The sequence below is a fragment of the Lonchura striata genome, chromosome 10 (assembly GCF_050655825.1).
Source record: "Lonchura striata isolate lonStrDom1 chromosome 10, ASM5065582v1, whole genome shotgun sequence".
Lineage (NCBI taxonomy): Eukaryota > Metazoa > Chordata > Aves > Passeriformes > Estrildidae > Lonchura > Lonchura striata.
The window spans coordinates 17,908,866-17,928,436 of NC_140712.1; the positions used below are offsets into that span (position 1 = coordinate 17,908,866).

Here is a 19,571-nt window from a genome sequence, read left to right on the forward strand (position 1 = left end):
GCTGTAGGTCATGATTGAGGTATATTGAGTTTCCACAGCTGCTTATTCACATTGCACTGAATCCTGATGTTCTTTGCTGCTGTTTTGTTTATTTAGGTATGCTTTTGAGGAGTCACGCCTTCTCTCCCAAGAGGCTTGAGTTTGTTTTGAAGGTGGTGGTTTGGTGTTTCTTTCTGCCATCAGGCCTTTGTCCTTTCCTGTGTCTGTGTCCTGCTGTCCAGGGAATTCCTGGGATCTGTGGGGAGTCAGAGGAAGCTGCTTCTGCTGATTCAGCAAATGCTTGGCTCTGATTTGTACCCAGAACAAGCTGCAGATCCTCAGGGTTAAGCCTGGCATTAGCAGAGGATAAAGAGGCCTAGACACAGTAGTAAAGCTAAAAACCACGGGTCTGGAGGAGCAGCAGCAAGAGAGCACACAAGAAATCAATGCTGAGTGATTTCAATTTTTTCCTTAATGTTTGGAAGCACTTCTGGTGTGGTTTGTGCAGTGAGTCAGAGTCCATATTAACCATGCATTTACCAGTGCCTGCAGAGCCTGAGCAGTTGGAAGAAAATTTAACGAACTGTGGGGAAGTGCATACAGCTGCTTTGAAGGTGTGGGTGTAGTTTGATAGGAGACCTGCCCACTCACAGCTGGAAAAGGTGCTGCTTTACCTGGTGAAGCAATGATGTATCTTTTGCTGTTGTGGTGCATTTTGCTTCACCTTTATCTTTTGTGGCTTCTCCGGAGCTGTGCCCATTACGCTCCTTAAGACAGACAGACTCCTTGGTGGTGCCAGCATGTGCTCTGATGCCACAGAGCTAGAATAAATCCCAACCCACACTCCAGTAAATAACTGCAGGAGGATTCCTTTGCAAAGACAAGATGATAGTTTCCCCAGCAGTAAAACAGAGTGCAACTGCAAGATAGCTACATTTGAATTTTGGTATTATTTTGCACTTGTGAGTGTAATTGCTGACTAATCAGCAGGAATAAATTTTGGTTGTTCTATACAAAGTGGAGGGATTTGTTCTAAGTGCTGGTTAAATGATTTGCTCTGCTGTTAGTGACTCATTTGTGATCTGTGCCTGATTCCTGCAGAGAAGTTGACTTTCTGTAAGCATTTGTTTATTATTTCAGAGTATTTGGCCTTTTTTCTCCAAGATTTTGCTTCAAATATTCATGTTGTGTGATGGGTCCTGGTTTTCCTCTTGGGTTGGGTGGGTGAATGTTTCAGACAGGTAGTCAGAAATGTAACATGCAGAGATACCCTTCAATCATCTGTTATTTGGGGTTGCCCCCATGCCCATGTTTCTTTCTCGTATTTTGGGATTGGTACCATCCCAACAGGTCTTTCTGCTGGCAAGAAAAACTGGGCCTCTGGAACAGTTAAGAGCTTGTTTTCAGAGCAAGTAGCTTTCCTGGCTCCAGTCTGAATTCTGGGAGCAGCCTGTGTCTGACCTGTGTGTGGGTTTCCATCCGCTGGTGGCAGAGCAGCCGCTGCTGGAGGTCAGGCTCATTCATGAGGAGTCAGGGAGAGCCAGACTGGAGCTGCATTAGGCTCAGCAAACTGCCAGGATGTCTGAATAAACTGATTTTGGCCAGGTCATCATTATCTTAAGTGAGTCAGAGATGTGTCCAGGCTGTTTATTAAGATAATTGGGAGAGGGAGGGTGGGATGCTTACAGTCCATGGACTAGGCTAGTGAGGTGGGGGAGTATATTGCAACATCTGACACAAGAGAGAGGGAGCTCCTGGTCTTGCAAGCTGATGTATCCAAGGCCTGGTCCTGCCATGATTCAGTCCCTGGTGCCACTGTCAGGCATGTACAGTGACATCATGCTAATGCACATTTCAAACATCACTGATGTGAGCTCATCTTGCCAGGCTGAAGAGTCATACCTCTGCCCAGGTTTCCTCGTGAGGCCTTGTTACCTGGCAATTTTAGATATATTCTGGATCAACAGAACATTTTGGGTTTGCTGTATCAGTGTCAGGCACTATGTGGGGATGAGAGGAGCAGCTGTGCAGTCACTTCTTCCTTGATAGTGCCTGGTCCAGCCCCCTGTAGGCTTCTGGAGCTGGCTGCAGGTTTGCTTTGTGCTTCCTGCACACGTTGGTTTATCTGGTGGTCCCAGAGGGTTTGGAAGTTTAAGTGTTTAAGCTCCAGTCACATTCTCAGGACTGCTGGAACAGCTCCAGAGGTACGAGTCCCCCAAAGCCAGCACATCTCACCACGCACAGACCTTACAGGCAGCTGAGAAGGGCCTCCCTTAAAGACAGGTAAGTGTCATTTTTCCTCCTTCTAGGGAGCTGTTGTGTGTAATGTGCTGGATTCAGATATCTAGCAGGAATTATTTTGATGGATCTGCTCTAAATGCATCAGTGATAACTGACTGCATTAGACAGTATCAGTGGGAAACTGTCAGTCCTTGCTCAGGAGAAAGCAGGGGCTCTTCTGGCTGGAAATACTGCAGGTCTGGCACTGTGTGGGAGTGGAAAACCAGAAGAGCCAAGTGCTGCTGGTGGTCGGGGTGAACGCCCACGGCTGCTCCTGTTTGGCCACCAGGTCAGCTGTGGCACAGGAGGATGCAGCCGGAATGCCAGCAGGGATGGCAGAGCTGTGGGAGGTGTTGGGCATAGCTGCTGACTCCTTTAGAAAACTTGAGAGCACAGAACTGCAAGGGTGGCTACTTGATGATAGTGCCAGTCTCTCATTTTCATTAGCAATCAGCCAAAAAAAGGCTGTGGTGTGCCTTAACCCTCCTGCCCAGGGCCAGCAGTGCATCCAACAGAGAGAATGCCTTTTTTGCAGCCATATGACATGCTTGCCACTCAATCCCAACAGAAGATCTTATAGCCATGGCTTCAGAAGAAGGTAACAAAATCCCTGACAGTGTATCTTGGATGAAAGCATCATCCTCTGCCTAGACTGAGTCAGTTTAATCCTGTTAACCTCACAGTGGACTCTTGGGAGCTGGGTAACATTCTCTGTAGGTCCTTAAGCTTCTCTGCATGGCTGTAATGTGTGAAGCATCTCATGTTTTGCCAAATTTTCTTCTCTGGATTCAGTAGTGCTGACATAAACCTCAAAAAAAAATATATATATATAAAAAGGGCAGAATGATATATCAATAGCAGTCTCACAAAGGAAGGTGAATATCTCTCACCAAAAAGACAGAGTCATCCTTACAAAACAAAGAAGACTCCTGAGCATAAAAGATATTGTTACATACCAAATAGGCAAGGATTGACAATGTCCCTTCTAAGGAAGACCTCTAAGACCCAAAGAGCAAGGAAATGTGGTGAAATGAGCTATAGATACAGCACAGACTGAAACCTGGCTCTTTGATCTGAAAGGGCCACTGAAATCAAAGGGCTGCACAGGAATCTTATTTGGATGATGCCTTGAATGGCTGGTTCAGCCCTTTGGGGCATGTCTGTGCCCTTAGTTTAGGCACTGTGCTGCTCAGTCTGTCATCCAGCTGGGCTGTTGGTGTACCAGCACAGGGAGGGAGCCATGCCATGGCTTGCTGGACATGAGCCACTCCAGCCGTCCCTCTCTGAAACCTCTCCACCTCTCGTTTCCCTGTGCTCCCTTCTGAGTAAGAACAGGTCCCCACAGGTTGGAGCTTTTACCAGATCTCACCCAGCCCCATGCTTAGGTTCCCAAACAAGAAACCACAGGATGGTCATATTTTCATTGGGAAAGAAAATGCCTTTGCGTAAGATCCTTGGAGTTGTCCAAAGTGGTGTCCTTGTCTGGAGAAGTAAGTAGATGCCTGCTGGTCATGATGCAGGGGGGTGTGTATGGTTGTGTTTGTATGTGTAGTAGGAATCAAATATTCATGTTGGAAAGGTGGTGTTGGATTTCCAAGGGAAGAAACATATTCATTAGATGTGATCCACAGCCCAAGGCAGAGGATTGGGATTAGGCTGTGACATGGAGGTAAGTTTTTGCTGCAGCTTCTCCACCTGCAGTTGTGTATAAATGATTTCAGTCCCCCACAGTCCACTGGTGGTGTCCATGCACTGGGACTGCCAGCGATGGATGAGAATAGGCTGGCTCTGAGCTGGGGGTGATTCCAGACAGCAGCTCTGGAGACCCTCAGCAGCACATCCCTGTGTCCTAGAGACTGAGCTGGGATCTCTCACAGAGCTCAGCTGCAAGCTCAGAACAGCTGCTTGGGTTTGGGAAGAAACAGGGAGACACAAGGGTCCTTTCCCAAGGGACATCCAAGCCCAAGTGCAGGCAGCACATATGCTGCTCCCTGCTCCCTTAAAACCCCCTGAAAAAAAGACTCTTTGTTCTAGGAGATATAGATTATATATATTTTAAGGCTCCATGAATCATTCATAGCCCAAAGATAAAACTGAGCATCAGAGCCAAGGAGTCTGAGGCTGTGAGGCGAAGCAAGGAACCTTCCATTATGTATTGTGCTCAAACTTGACCTGGCAGTACCTCCTTGAAATCTTGCCTTTGCTTTGGAAAGTCCTCTTTTTCTCCTAAAAATCTGAACTACTCACCTACTTTCAGCAGATAATTGTAGGAAGAGCATAATCAGCTGCTTCCCTTGCTGTGCAGCTTGATGGTTGGCTTTTGAAGAGTTAAAGTGTATGTCCTAGTGAGCATGTGAGAGCACAGTGGGGCTGTCAGGAAAAGCATGGACATGTTGGCTTGGAAGGAGAATGAAAGAGTCCTGGGGATGCTATGGGATCAAGCAGAGTTTAAGGATTAACACTTAGTCTGGCAAACAGTGTCAGGTATGGATTACTGAGTGGTTTGGGAAGAGAATCTGGGTGTTTTCTGACTGAGCCAAGCACTTCCAGGCTCAGTGTGGCACAAGCCAGCTGTGAATAAGGGCTCCTGCTCACTTGTGGTCACTTGGTGGTCAGCATGAAACGAGTCTGTGAGTGTGAGGCTCGTGCCTGGCAGGCAGATGTCCTTAGCTCAGAAAACATCTCTGGTTTCTTGGATGGAAGCTAATGCTGATGATTAAATCCAGAGTGTGGCTGTATGGCGGTGATTTGTGGTGTCCCATCTTGGCAAAAAGAAAAAGCCAACACAACCTGTCTGGATAGCAGCAGAACTCACAGCCAAAGAGTGGAAAGGGAGGCAGAGGGATTGGTTATTTGGTTTATTTTCTTTGTGCTTTGCTTTTGTTGTCTGTTTAATTCTGTAATCTAAGATAAGGGCTGGAAGTCGAGCTTTCACTTTATAAGAGCATGGTTTTCTTTCCTATATCAGTTGTATTACAGTAAAAATTCATGTTCTGCTTGTCCTGATTAAATGGCAAAATGTTGTACCAGAGCAGCAGGAAACTCTCATGTTGCTTGGCTATTTCCTTTTTAATTACTGTCACCAATTCATTGGCAAGAGTAATCTTATTGCTCAGGGCTGGAGACACCTGCCCTTTCTGTCGCTATACAGCCCCAGGGCTTGTAAAATGCAATTTTGGCAGTAAGGTGAAATAAAGAGAACTTCATTTATTTGCTGCATTTCATTTGTGCCAGCACAAGAGCTTATGAGGCCACAGTCTGGCTTGGGTATCTGGTATTGTCCAAGTTAAAAATAACCCCACTTTACTCTGCTCACTCAAAAGTTATTTTTCACCCAGAACCTTTCAGGACTGCTTGGCCAGTGACAGAACTAGGGAGAGAGTGACCGGGGTGGAGTGGGGTGACAGGCACACCACAAAGTCAGGTAAGTGACTGAATCAGAGCATCAGGGCTGGCAGCTGATAGTTTGCAGCAAGCAAACACCATGACATGCAAGACTTCTGCTGCAAAAACTGGGAGAGAAATGATTTGGAAACATGTGCTCTTTCTAAAGCTTTTATTTTTTAATAGAGAAAACCTTTCAGGCCCCTTTTTAATTCATAATAAAGAGCAGGTTGAAAAGAAGGAGAGGGCAAATGAAGACAGCAAGGCTTGCTAACTTCCTTTAAAGTAGGAAGGTCACCTTTAAAAATGGATGAATGCAGCATTTGGAAGAAGCTCCAAGGCAGCAGGCCTGGGGTTCAGCACTAGAATAGGAGGCAGAACAAAGATTAAAAGAAGAATCCAGTTGGGATCCAGGAATAGCTGCAGAGCTGCAGATCCCCGTGGTGGACTGGGGTGGAGGCGGTGTTTAAGGAGCTTCTCTGCCTGCTCTCAGTTGTGTGTGGTGATGTGCTGGGGAGAGTTAAATCTGGAGCTGGATAGCCAGCTGGACTGCACAGGGGCACATGCACGGGTGCTGGCACTGTGGGAGTAAGATTGGGATCTGGGATAACATTAAAGCACTGCCTGCCCATTTGCATTCAGGGATGATGGGTAGCTCTACAGCTGTCTTGCCTGGTTTGGTTGTGTCCCTGCTGAGTTTTCCCTTTTCCTGGGAGTCTTCAGGGAGTGAGAAAAGGGTGATCAGAGCAGGAATCCTGGTGATTACTTGCTTCTTCCCAGTGCTAGCCCTTCCCACCTTTCCTTGTCACAACCTGGGAGCTGTCTGGTGGGAACAGGACGTAAGGGGAGGAGTGGGGACTGCATTGAGTGACCCTGGTGTTGCTCTCAGCTGTGTCTGGCCTGGGCAGAAGCTGCCTATGTCAGGGGAACAGTTCTTAGGATTCACCAAAGAACTGAACACATTTCATATTTAAGCAATTGCCTGTCTTTCCCTCTGAGCCAAGGTGCAAGGGCATCAGACACATGCTATCTATTGCTTATTAAGTGGTTTAACAAGCCCAGCTAATTACAGTGTACTCAAGGATTTTGTAGCTTACGAAGACAGTCCCTGTTTGTTTGTGTCAGTGCTTTAATACATTAATACACCAATTAAGCCTCGGGAGGTGTGTGTGCTCACACAGCTTTACATATGGGGAGGCATGTTGATGGTTTCCATGTCAGCTGGGGCTTCTCTGGCTGCTACAGCTCCAGCTCTGAAGGGATGCTTGTGGTTTTGCACTCAGCCTTGTCACTGGAGGGACATACATCCCCTACATAAAAACATTGTTCTCCCTGCCCAGAAATATGTTGTTTTACAAGACTCAGGCAGACACGGGCACTCTGTTGTTAAGGTTTCCTTCTCTCAGACAGGCCTTGGAGAGTTTCTCGGTCTCTTTCCTTCTCAGTGCTGATGATACAGGCAATTTGTGCCTGAAAGTGTTGTCTTCTCTGCCTCAGTTAGTCCTGAGAGGTCAGCAGTGGGAGGTTCTGCCTGTGGAACATGCATTTGTTTGCAAAGGGCCCAGCACATTCATTAAGCCACACGATAACGAGCAATAATCAGTGCACAAGGCGCCCAGCGTGAGCCAGTGCAGGATGGGCTGGAGCAGGCAGCGAGGGTCAGGGGTAAAAGCCTCCTCAGGGCACTCACAGCTCAATGAAAAGAAAGCAGTCATGGGGGGAGGAGAAGGAGAAATGACAGATTAAAGGAAATTGAGCAACTGTAATAAATACACTTGAAATTGAAGTGATTATATTCCCTGTGGAGCTGAAGTGCTGAGGAGGGTCTACAGAAAGGGCAGCCACACAAAACCAGTGGCCTTTTGCAGAGCTGGCTTACAGGGAATGCAAAATGAGGGGAAGAAAGCTGGCTGGGCTTTAATGCAGGTCTTTCAGGCACGGTTGGGAAGGCTGCCCTAAACATTCAGTCTAGTAAAAATAAAGATAATAGAAGGCAGGATGATGGGACTGACATGCACCAGAGACTGGAGCCATGATGGAGCACTGCTGAAGGATCACAATGAAAGGAGAGGGGAGGAAGAAGAATGCAGGAGAAAACAAAGGGGTGGAAAGCAGCAGCCATACAGATGCTGAGGTTGTGTTTCAAGCAGGGAAATCCTTTTGCACATAAGCATCTCAGAGACAACAAAACTTGCCTCACATCCAGGAGGGGTTTGGAGTTTTGAGGAAAACAGGAATCTGCTACAGAGGATAGGGAGGAGAAAGTGTTTATCTTGAGAGTGATATATGGAGAACTTACACTGACTACAGAACAAAAGCCAGCCTGAATCTGTGATAAGAGGAGAGAAAGATTATTAAATACTTTTCATCTGCCAAAATTGCATCCAACTTTATGGAGGATGAAGAATTCATATCAGTGACCAGCTGTTCAAGGGCATGGGACCAGGTGAGCACCCTCTCCAGATGAAGAGCACATCCTGAGGGTATGCACAAAGCTTCCCAAGCTCTTTGCTGACATTTTAATTTGCTTGTTAAAATTTGGCAGGTGGATGAAAGTTGAAAAGTGGTGGCTGTAATGGGGACAGGAGACAGACCAGTGAGTTTGGTGTTTGCTCTGGGAAATTCTTGGGAATCTTCTTAAACTTTAAAGGATGTTGTAGGAGAACACCTGGAAAGCAACGCTCCGTGAAGGCCAAAGTAATGTGCCTTGAAGGAGTGGGAGGACACAGCTCTCTGCCACCACATCGGAGGGAAATTCAGTGGATATAGTACTCAGGTGTTCCACAAGTATGTGACAAGGGCCCGCATCTGAAATTAATGACTAGGGGTAGAAGCATTGACAAATGCATCGACAAAACAAAGAACCTGTGTAAAAATCTGCCCTAAGAGCAAGAGACAGAAAAGAGTTGTTGCTAAAAGTGTTTCCAATTGGAAGGAGGTAGAAAGTGATGTGTCCTGGAAGTCACTATTAATCACCTGTGTTTTTCTTGACGTCTGCTAATGACCTGGAAGAAAATGAAGGCAGGAACCAGAGTCCTCTCTGCTGTAGCATCATGGACTGAGGAATTTTTCACCAGCATAGACTATGCTCAAAGTCCCAAACACAGCCAGAGCCTCTCCTGATTTGGGATATGTTTGAGAGAGGAATCCCTAGAGAGATAAAAGAAGCAGAGAGAGGGACACTGCAATTTATGCCACAGAGAAACAGCACTATCCATTAAGAAAGGATAAATGAAGCAAACTGGGCAGTATAGGAATTTTTTGTGCATTGAACTCTTTCCAGAAATGAAGGTGTGATTTTTAACAGCTCGGTAATTATTCATTCCTTTGTTATTTTTTTTTTTTTCCTTCTCTCTCGACCATTCCAGTTTCTAGTTTGGAGGCCTCAGATGACTTGATGTGAGCTCTGTTTGCAGGAGAATTGCAGCCTGGCTGTGTAAATGCAAGTCTGAGTCAAGTTTTGAACTCTGGGTGCTCATATGCACTCAGATATTGATCTGGGTATGTTTTTCCACTACCTGCTTAAAAAAAAATCTCTGCCCTGGAAAAAGGTTAAAAGACTTGATTTAAACTCTGATTGATAAAGAAAAGACTTCAAGGTGACCTTTTCAATACAGGCTGAATTTGGGGTCACTTTCCAAGCTCAGATTGCAGTAAGGAAACAGGGTTTGTAGGGAGATTGATGGATTGGATTAGTGGCCTCTCATTTTGCCATGTTATCATCCCAATATCTGATGCTGGCCCTTCAATTAAGGGAGTTCAGGAAAGCAACACATGTAGTCTTGTTCAAGGTATTTTTGGATGAAATGAGACCTGGCCTAGGCCAGTGAGGAGAAACATCTTAAGGTATTGAAGAACTTTCCACCACTATACCCCACTCAGTGCTCTGCAGCATCACCCACATATATTCATCTACAAATTGCTGTAGCCAGCTATGGGAGGTTCTTTTTATGCCCCTGCATCCTCAGGTAATTGCAAAGACAGTATAACTCCTCACCTTCTCTAGAAATGTTGCTGATTTTATTCCTTTCCACTAGTAGTATGTTCTTGCTGTAAAACTTCATAATATATATTTAAATTTAAGTTGTTAAGCCATATATGATATATATAAAAAGTATATGTGTGTGTATATTTATGTATATATAATATCTTGGTTTTGTAGCTGAAGAACCTCATAGGTTGCCTTCTCTATGTGCCTCGAATACCAACTTAACAATCATCCAGTCTTCAAAGAGAGTTCAGTTAAAGCTGAACATGCACCTTTTCATCATCTGCAATTAATCATGTCTTCTGAGGCTACCAGCACTGCTGAATGTTTTCTTGAGTTCTCACCAGGGCCTTTAAGTAGAATTAACTGGGTATATTTCCTCTGGTGCAGACAATGATTTTTGGCCACAGGAGAAAACTGTAGGAATCTTTTTCTCCCCTCCTCTTGCACTCATTGAAATTTGTGCTGGATTTTGTGAAAATTCACCCCAACCATCTGGCTCATAATCATGTGAGACATTGCTGAAGGACGACAGACAGAAAAATGGACAAATATATATTATGTTTTATCACTCTGTATTCTCCCCGTGCTGGGAGTGCCAGAGACAATAACCCAGGATGGATTCTCATTTATAACCACAATAAGGGACACAGTGAAGCAGTGCCATCAGGGAAGGATGCTCTAACAAGAGCATGTGGCTCCTTAAACAGTGCTGACCTCCTGGTGATGAGGGATTTTCAAAGCCTAACCCAAGGAGAACTATTTCTGGTTCACCTCTCACTGCTCACAGAGGTTTGTTTGTGCCAAGGAGAGGAAGGTGGTGCTGGCTGGACAGTGCCTCTGCACAGCCAGTGCCTGGGGAACAAGTTGGGTCCCACTGTGGAACAGCTTTGGAGCCAATGCAGGGCTGAGCTGCTGCTTTAGGGATCCTCTTCTGCAGGATGGAAAAGGTGCTGTAGGGCTCCTTTTTTTTTTTTTTTTTTTTTTTTTTTCTACAGCAAGGGGAACCTTGGAGGAAAAGTGGATTCCCCTGGTGTGCAGCCTCCCAGGAGCACCAGCACAAAATTTGTTGCTATTTATGACACAGGCACAGGCCAAAGGGGCACAATCATGCACAGACCTGGAGGGTTAAATGAGGACCAGCTGCTCTCCCCATCAGATTAATAATTCCTTTGTATGATCCTCCTCCTCTTTATCCCTCTCTGCATAATTTGCTGCCTCTTAACAATAGCCTAAATCACCAAACCACAGTAATTTTAGAGCCCAGCAGGCAGAGCTGTCTCACATTACTCCTCCTTCAGGGGTTTCCTTCTGCAGGAGGAGCTGGTGAGATGGAAAAAGGGATGTGCAGACAGAACAAGCAGGGAGAAAAAGGAAACCTCAGGCAGAAACAAAGACAGAGCAAGGTCCATTTGGGGTGTTAGGAAAACACAGATCTGAGGGAACACCTCATCAAGCCACAGACATAAAAACACCTCCTGTGTCGGTCCTGTGAGAAAGGGAGTCGGAGAGGGTGGGAAGGAAGGAGAGAGCTGGAAACTGGGCAAACTAGAGAGAGAATTTCTAACAAAATCATAACTGGAGCCCGAGATCTGTCTCTCAATACCTCATGTTTTTGCTCCATATGGCCTCACTTCTGGAATTTTCTTGTTCCATGGGTTTGGCTGCATTAGCCACTTGTTTAATGACCACCAAGCAAAACTGTTGGTGGGAAAATGACTGGGCATGGGGTACGAAGTGATAGTACTACCTGGAGTTTACAGACACACACACACACACACACACACAAAGAGATAATGCTACATTTCTTTTAAAATTGTCCTTTTCCTTTTTTCTTTGTGATGATGGTGAGGACAGCAACACTCAGAAGCACTTCCAACCTGCCTGGAGCTGTAGCTGGAAAATACAGAACATAAGGCCCTTTCACCAAATTTTCTGCTTTGAGACAGTCCAGGAATTCTGTCACAACAGATTTTTCTGAAAGTCTTTATGCAGTTCCACATCTGGAGGAAACTGCACTTTGTCTAAAAATACTTCTTCATTTTGCACCCAACTTTGGGGTCAGCTCTTGTTCTGTACTTTGCAAGGGAAATCACAGTTTTAGTCTGAACCACTTCCAAACCATACCTCTTTCTTTAGTGCCACTCTTGTAATAGTCACATATTTTCCAGAACATATTCAGTATATCTGAAATTTTTTAGCAATTATGGTGTGGGATAGATCCTTCAAACTGTGAATCAGGGCAGTGACTGAACAACACGGAAACAGTAGTATCAAAATGCCCTAAATACTCAAAATTAGAAGGAAAAGCTTAATGCAGTGGCCTGGACCCTGTGCTGCAATATCTGCATGGGTGTGCAAGCATGCTGCAGCATGGCACAGAGGCTATGGCTGGGATGGGAATGACACCAGCAAGATCTGGCTGCTGAGGCCAAAAAGGCAATGACTGACCATGGGATGTCTGTGGGGGTCAGTACTGGCTGGGCTGAGCTCTGCTGGTGCCTTTTGGATGGAGCAGTGGTGGTGCCTGGGGCACTCCCATGTCTGCTTGGGGTGATGGGAAATGCAGTCTAATCAAGGCTGTTGCAAAGATGAAGGAGCTTTTCAGTGCTGCTCCCAAATTAAGGAGTGTGAGGAAGAGCCAGTGCAGAGGTGAGGGCTGGGAGAAAGGCTCGTGTGGCACCAGTTAAGCCAGCCCTGTGTGGCATCTGCCTGCTGGGACACTGTGGGGATGCCAGAGGACAGCAAAGGCCAAAGCTGAGTTCACTGTGAGCAAAATCCTTCCTTCAAATGGATCCAGGAACTCATTTTTGACTCTGCAGCAGCTCAGCCATGGAGGGGATGCTGCCTGCTCCAGGCCCTGGAGTCTGCTCCATCTCTGCAGCAGAGAGATGGGAAAACGTGAGGCTCGAGGCTGCTGAAAGCAGGTTCTGCTGGGCTCCTGGCCCTGCTGTAGCAGGCAGAGCTGTGCAGTCAGCTCCAGGCTGGGGCAGCCCATAGCCCTGAGCCCCTGTGACTGGAGGGTGGAAGGTAAGTCTGTGTTCCTGCTGGGAGACATTCCCCAAGCTGCCAGGCTGCTGCTGAGTCCTGGTCGCTTCCTGCTTTCTTGTGATGATCCATCTTGGCAATGGGATGCTGTTAAGTGTCTGATGATGGTGTTGTTGAAGCCTTGAGCCTGAAATCTGACTATCACATGGTCCCTCGAGGGGCAGCCAATCCCCCTGCAACCCTCCACCAGTAATCCTTCCTTTCCCTTGGAAAAATAGTAAAACAGAGAGACAAGTGGTATCTGTCTGCAGCAGCACTTTCCAATCAAGTGAAGACTACCTGGAAAATCAAATCAGCTGGTAAGTTGCTGCAAAACACAACTCTATCTCCTTAAAATCTCCTGTTTTGAAGGGATGAGCTGAACAGCAATAGCTGCTGATGTAAAAAAACCATTATGCCTCCTATCTCTTCTCCAAGTCCCCCTCCCTGCAGACGCTTGAGTCTGAAGGAGGCAGATGCTCTCTGAAGACTATTTTCCTCTGTTAAATAAATTCACTTTCAAATAATGTGTAATTAAATGTGTGGTATTGAATTAATGTTTTATTCTGAGTGCTTTGGCAGCAGGGGACCTAGGGGCCTGGCTGGTGGAAAGAAAACATGCTCACCAGAAAGATTTCTCCTCTCCTCTCCTCTCCTCTCCTCTCCTCTCCTCTCCTCTCCTCTCCTCTCCTCTCCTCTCCTCTCCTCTCCTCTCCTCTCCTCTCCTCTCCTCTCCTCTCCTCTCCTCTCCTCTCCTCTCCTCTCCTCTCCTCTCCTCTCCTCTCCTCTCCTCTCCTCTCCTCTCCTCTCCTCTCCTCTCCTCTCCTCTCCTCTCCTCTCCTCTCCTCTCCTCTCCTCTCCTCTCCTCTCCTCTCCTCTCCTCTCCTCTCCTCTCCTCTCCTCTCCTCTCCTCTCCTCTCCTCTCCTCTCCTCTCCTCTCCTCTCCCTCTTTCTGGTGGTGGTGGTCTCCATGTGCCTGCTTCTGGAGCTGGTGCTGCAGCTCAGGGGGTGCTAATCCAGTCACTGGATTAGCTGCAAATCACACCCCTCTGTGGAGCTTGAGGGCTGTTCTGCAGCATCTCTCCCTCAAGTCAGGGCTGGCTGGAGTCAGCTGGAAGCTGAAAGCACTTTGGGTCAGGGTTTCCTCTGCATCTGCTATTCCAGCAGCAAAAGCAGAGGAGCTGGTGATGTCCTGATTGCCAGAGGTATGCTTGGAAATGGTGGATATCAGGTATTTCCAAAGCATCAGAGATCTGGGATGCAGAGGTTGCTCCTCTCCTGTTTTCCTGAGCTCAGTTGCACTGAATTTCAGCTCCTGGTGTAGATTGGTATAACTGGATCATTTTTTTAGCCAAGATTGTCCAGCTAAATGCGTCAAGGCCTGTTATTTTTTACCAAGGTCCATTTAGCAGCATGTAGTGCATTAGCTCTGGGTCTGCTGGGTCAGCTGAGCAATAAAGCCTCCTTCCCACCTGGGAGCTGCACTCATGCCTTGTGCTGCTCCCAAGGAATGAAGCAGATGGTAAGAAAATGAAAAGAACTGCAGAAACATAAAATTGCTTTCTCTTAAGGTCTTTATGAAGGAGTACAATCATTAACTGAGCCGAAGGCAGTGGTTGCTCCACCAAGTTCCCAAAGATTCAGATATGCTTTACATAAATCTCTATGATTTGTGTCAGGACTGCTTGGTGCTTATAATCATGACTTTTTTGAGTCCAAGTCCTTGAAGGGTGCCTTACAGAGGAGCTTGGCAAAGAACCAGTGTCTGGGCACCGTGCCGAGTTGTTGGAACGTACACCTGGGCCCTTTCCCAGAGGTGGCTCATGTCAGAGCTGAGAGAAAAGCCACCAGAAGTGGAGGGCTACCCACTTGGAGTCCAGGTAGAGATAAGAAACATCCTATTTATTTCTCCATTTTTTAAAATGACATGGCACTGATTCTCCCTTTGTTTACACGTACTTCACAGCAGTCCATGATTGAAATCAATATCCCCCATTGACTTTGATGGATTTGCACCAGGTGAGGAGGGACACTCGGCTCTGTGCACCCTGCCTATGTGTTATCTTCTCTCTTTATGAGACAGACCTGTGAGAGAATGCCTTGCCAGCCCTCCAGTGGCAGGGCTTTCTAATCTGGTCCTGCCCAATGCGCGAGCTCTGCTCTGATCGGGTACATCGCGTAACTCATCGAGTTTGGTTCCCATCCAGGCTGTGATTGACTGCCTGACATGAAGGGCTCTCTGCTTGGTGCTTACATGTGGTGGTGACAAGATCTCCAGTGTAAATTGTAAGCTTTGTTTATTTGATTTTAATTGTGGCGGAGCAGCAGAGCTGTGCAGCATTTATTCACAAGAGTTATTCCAGCAGCGTCGAGGAAGAAATGAATGAATCACATTGACTAAGTGAGGACTTTGCTACCTTTTTGTGGACAACTTATGTAGAAAGAAAAGAGAGACAATTCTTTGGCATAAATTAGTTGTTACAGCAAATGACTCAGCCACTGCTGAAAAATGTCATTGTTGTTATCATTTATACAGCGCTGTTGATGCAAATGAGGCATTAGAAGCTTATGAAAATCAAGAGCATATCTACAAAGAGCCCAGGATCAGACCTAAATCAGGATACCCTAGAAACAGATCTAAAATAAGTCAGGTTTAAAACAGGGCTTGAAGAGCAAGAGGGGCAAAAATTAGAGAAGAAAAAAAGAGAAGAAATGCCATCATGTGAAAAAGCAAAGGGAGGGAGAAGCTGGTGATGAAGAGGTGCAGGAAAGGATGTACCTTTAGGGAAAACAGAGTCACATCGTGGTAGGGGAAGAAAAATTTATAGAAAATTGATATTGGTCTTTTCTAGGCTAGAAGAAGAATCTTCTAATGAAGAGGTCAGCAAAAGTAAAAGGGGAAATGTCTATAATTTTGGTCTGTTCCACCAGCAAGCTACAGGGTGTTTGTGAATTAATAGTCCAGGGTCAGGAAACCCACTAGAAATACAAGAAGACTGCTCACTGTTTGGGAGTTTGAAAGAAGATGTGAGGAATTAATTGAAATTTATTAATTTAACAATTGAAATTGACCTGGTGTAAATGATCCAGCTTGAGTAGTTTTGCAGTTTGCTCTAACTTAACTACTGGCACTGCTTATGGTTTACTCTGGAGATTGATTTGTCCATTTTCCTCTCACTGTAGTCATCTGTGTCCAAACAAAATCATGTGCAATCAGGTTTCAAGAGTATTAGCAAACCATGGTTTCAAAGATGTTGGTTGTGATGGGAATTTGAAATGCAGAATTTGCCGTGTCACTGAACCCATCTCTTCTTCATCTGATGCCCAGGACTGATTTAGAAATGAGACAGTAATTGGAAAATTAGATTCATGAAATGTATTCATGCAACTTCCCAATATCTGCTCATGTGATTGAGAAGTGGTGGTTATTCAAAACAAGGTGTTTCCATTGCACACAGTCTATTACCAGCTCTATATTCTCTACCTGGAATTTGGAGGTTGAGTCAGGGTCTTTTTGTCTTGACCTTGCCATAAGATAGAAAGACTCTGCAATATGAGAGTAAAAGATGGGAGAAGAATCATTGAATCTGTGATGTAAGTGGAAAAAGTTCTGATTTTTCCAGGTTCTAAAACAAGGGCCAGTGCAGAAGTGGACATGGCAGACTGATGTGTGAGGAAAGCAGAATTAATCTTGTTCCCTCTTCTTGTTCCCTGGTATCCCATGGCTTTGTTGGGTTCACACGTTTAGCAAACCAGAAGGTGTTTGACTCGAGGAGAGGAATAAGGACACATGGGAACAAGTGATAGGGAGGAAGAAGTTTCTGGTTTCAGACAGCCACTTTTCTGACTAAATTCACTTTAAGCACAGGTCAAGTCATCTGTCCTGCAAAAGCTTCAGAGGTGGTTAGATAAAGATCCCTTTGCAGACCCAAAGCTGCCATCCTTCTGCCTTAGCTCTTCCAGAGAAAGGGAAACTGTTTTGGAGACTATGTGTGAAAGTGGGTCCTAGACTTAGCTAATGCTCTAACTTCCCCCCATGCTGCCATCACTGAGCTAATGTCATGGGCCATTTCCAGCTGCAGGTCAGGTGCTCTCTGATGTGGTTAATGGGTTAATTCAGAACAGCAGTGAAGGCCAACCTTTGAAACACCTTCTCTGTGTATTAAATCTTGATCAACAAGAAGGAAGGTGGGGAATCTGCCCAACTTTTCTTCTCTGTCATGAAAAAATATACTGATCCCAAACTAAGGACTGGGAGATGTTTCATTGTAAAGTGGAATTACTTTAGTGTCAGGCACTCACATTCTTCCTGTAGGTACAGCATAGCTTTGAATGAGTTCACATCATGCTGTCAATTCTGCTTATTTTCCTGTCAGGTCTTGCTGTGGCTTCTGCATAGGATCTTCTTATGAATTGTCTTGTTGTCTTGTTTTTATAAGTAAATGGTACATGGGGAGGAAAAAATAAAAAGAGTGGTACTTAGGGAGAGGCAGTTTGCATACACCTTGTCTACAGGGCTGACTGCAACACAGCCGAGACAGATTAGCACAGCACTGCCTGCCTAAAACAAATAAACACCAGCTGTTTATCAGACAGGGCTCGGCTTCCTCCAGGAGGAAGTAAACAGATTTATGCAGATGAACCTCTGAGGTGCCCTTGCAGCGCAGCATCTTTCGTGGCTATTTGGCCTTCCTCATGAGTTATGGCCAGGATGGGTGAGTGCAGAGATGGAAGGTGAGCACAAAAACGCCGCTGGCCACACCGTGCCACAGGGGTTTGTCCCTGCCTTGTGGTTAAACCTGTATTTTACACTGGCTTAGAATTAATCATAGTGCTGATCTCGCCGTGAAGGGAAGAATTTGATCTAAACTTCACTACTTTAGGCCTCCAGCATGTGGAAAAGCAATTTATTATAACTCACTTATTATTCCATTTGTACCTAAAATACTATGAAGGAAAATTTATGGCTATTTGAGGTTGAGAAAAATTGCGATCAGCGAGTGTACTTTTCTGATTCTGCATTAAGATTGTCCAGTTGCTGTCAATATACTTAACTTCATGACCCTTTTATTTTTATAACCACCCATGTTAACTTTCAATCCAACAGTGCTACGCAAGTCCACTACTGCAAAAGGATTGCTTCTGCCTCAATTCAACTCTGTCTGCCATAATACCACATCTAATTCTTCATATAAATTTTTCCTGAAACTTCTCAGGTGACTCTTAACAACTAGCTGTAAAATCTGGTCTCAGAGGCAGATGGGATATTATTTTAATAATATAGCTGTAATTACACAGTTTGGATGCCAGCTCTCAGAAATGTCTGATAATTTATTAAGATGTTATTGGGAGGAAAAATCGGGAGCTGAAAGTTTTGGGCAATACCTTGGAGAGTTTAGAAAGAGGTTTGCCTCAGTTCTTATGGTGTTACTCATCAGAAGTGTAAAAATTCTTAAATAGTATTGCTGGTTTTTCTGAGACTGTTTCCTATTTAACTTCATCTCACACCAAACGGGACAATACTATTGTAATTGCTACATTTCTGAGTTTTAAAAAATATCCTTGGTACCCTCCTCTTAGTACAAGATCATTCCTCACAGCTTTCTTGATTGCTGCTATCTGGAAAACCAAGAATGCAAATATGTGGTTTGTCAATACAGTAAGACCAGGATAATGTAGTGATGAGTGCTATAGAAATGCTTGCCAAGCCAAAGAGGATAAACCCCTTTTCCTCTACTCTATTAAGTAAATTGGTAGCATTTGAGCTTGTCTGATATTGGGAGTTTCCTCACCCAGGTGCATTGCTTTACATTTCAATATAGCTCAGATTTCTCCAGGTACTCCTTAAACACTCAGCTAAACCACGTGGAGAAGGCAGAGTCCACGTGTGATTTGTTCTCCCTGGCTGCTACTGCAGGTTTAAAACCAAAGTAATTTTGGACGTGCCTACCAACCTGTGCCTTAATGTTATTAATATTATTAATATCGGTAAGAAACAGTTTTCAGCCTATTGAACAATTAAGAAAGGTCAATGGGAATTCCCAGAGAGGTGTCTTTCATTACAAGGCCCATTGCTTGTGCAATCTTGCAGCATCCATCTTCCCAAGCAAGCCAAGGGCCAAGAGATGGCAGCTCCATAAACCTGCCTCTGAGCTCCTAATTAAAAAGCTTAATTGCACAAAAGCCATTAGGATGCTTGTGTTCCATTGGCTTTTTGATTCATTAAATGGTACCTATATTGTTTTCAGGCACATGACCCCTCAGGTTGATACAGGTGCATGCTTAGGTGCCTGGGTGGCAGGAGCTGGTGGCAGGAGCTGGTGGCAGATTGTGATGTGTCCCTTCAGCCAGTCTGAAACCCAGAGTTAGTCACTTCCACCTCCTTCATCTGCAGTGCCCCAGGGGAAACACACCTAATCTAAGGGACACATACATTTACAGCTCCTGTGGCACAAGGAAGAGATGAAAAAGGATCAAAAGTGGTCCATTTTATGAGCAAATAGATTCAGGGTTATGAACATCCCACGGGAGTGGAAAGAGGGCACTGTCCCACGTAATGGCTCTGCTTGAGGAGACCTCTCACATCAGCTTTTGCTGACTGGGCACTGGAGAAGAGTGCACAGCTCTCCCCTGGCCTTCATGACCATCAGGCTGGAGCTGGGAGTGGTCTGTGCTGCCACAGTTCCCATGGTGATGGAAACCTGCACTGAAGGACAGCTCATAGAGATGACATTTTGGGTGCTGTCCCTTCAGAAAATGCTGTGATGGCTGTGCATCTCTATCTGCTTCTACAGTTCATTCTAAGCATTAAATAAAACCTTTTTTGTTTTTATTGCTGAGGAGTTCTAGGGGAGTTGTGATGCCACAAAGGTGCTTAGAGGTGTGCCTTAGTGCTGTCCTCAGCAGAGAGCAT

General features: G+C 45.4%; 1 protein-coding gene across 2 annotated transcripts in view; it reads left to right on the forward strand.

The window, feature by feature from the left end:
- NTRK3 (neurotrophic receptor tyrosine kinase 3) overlaps positions 1-19,571 on the forward strand; it is a 202,119-nt gene that overhangs the window by 142,281 nt on the left and 40,267 nt on the right. The window lies entirely within an intron of this gene.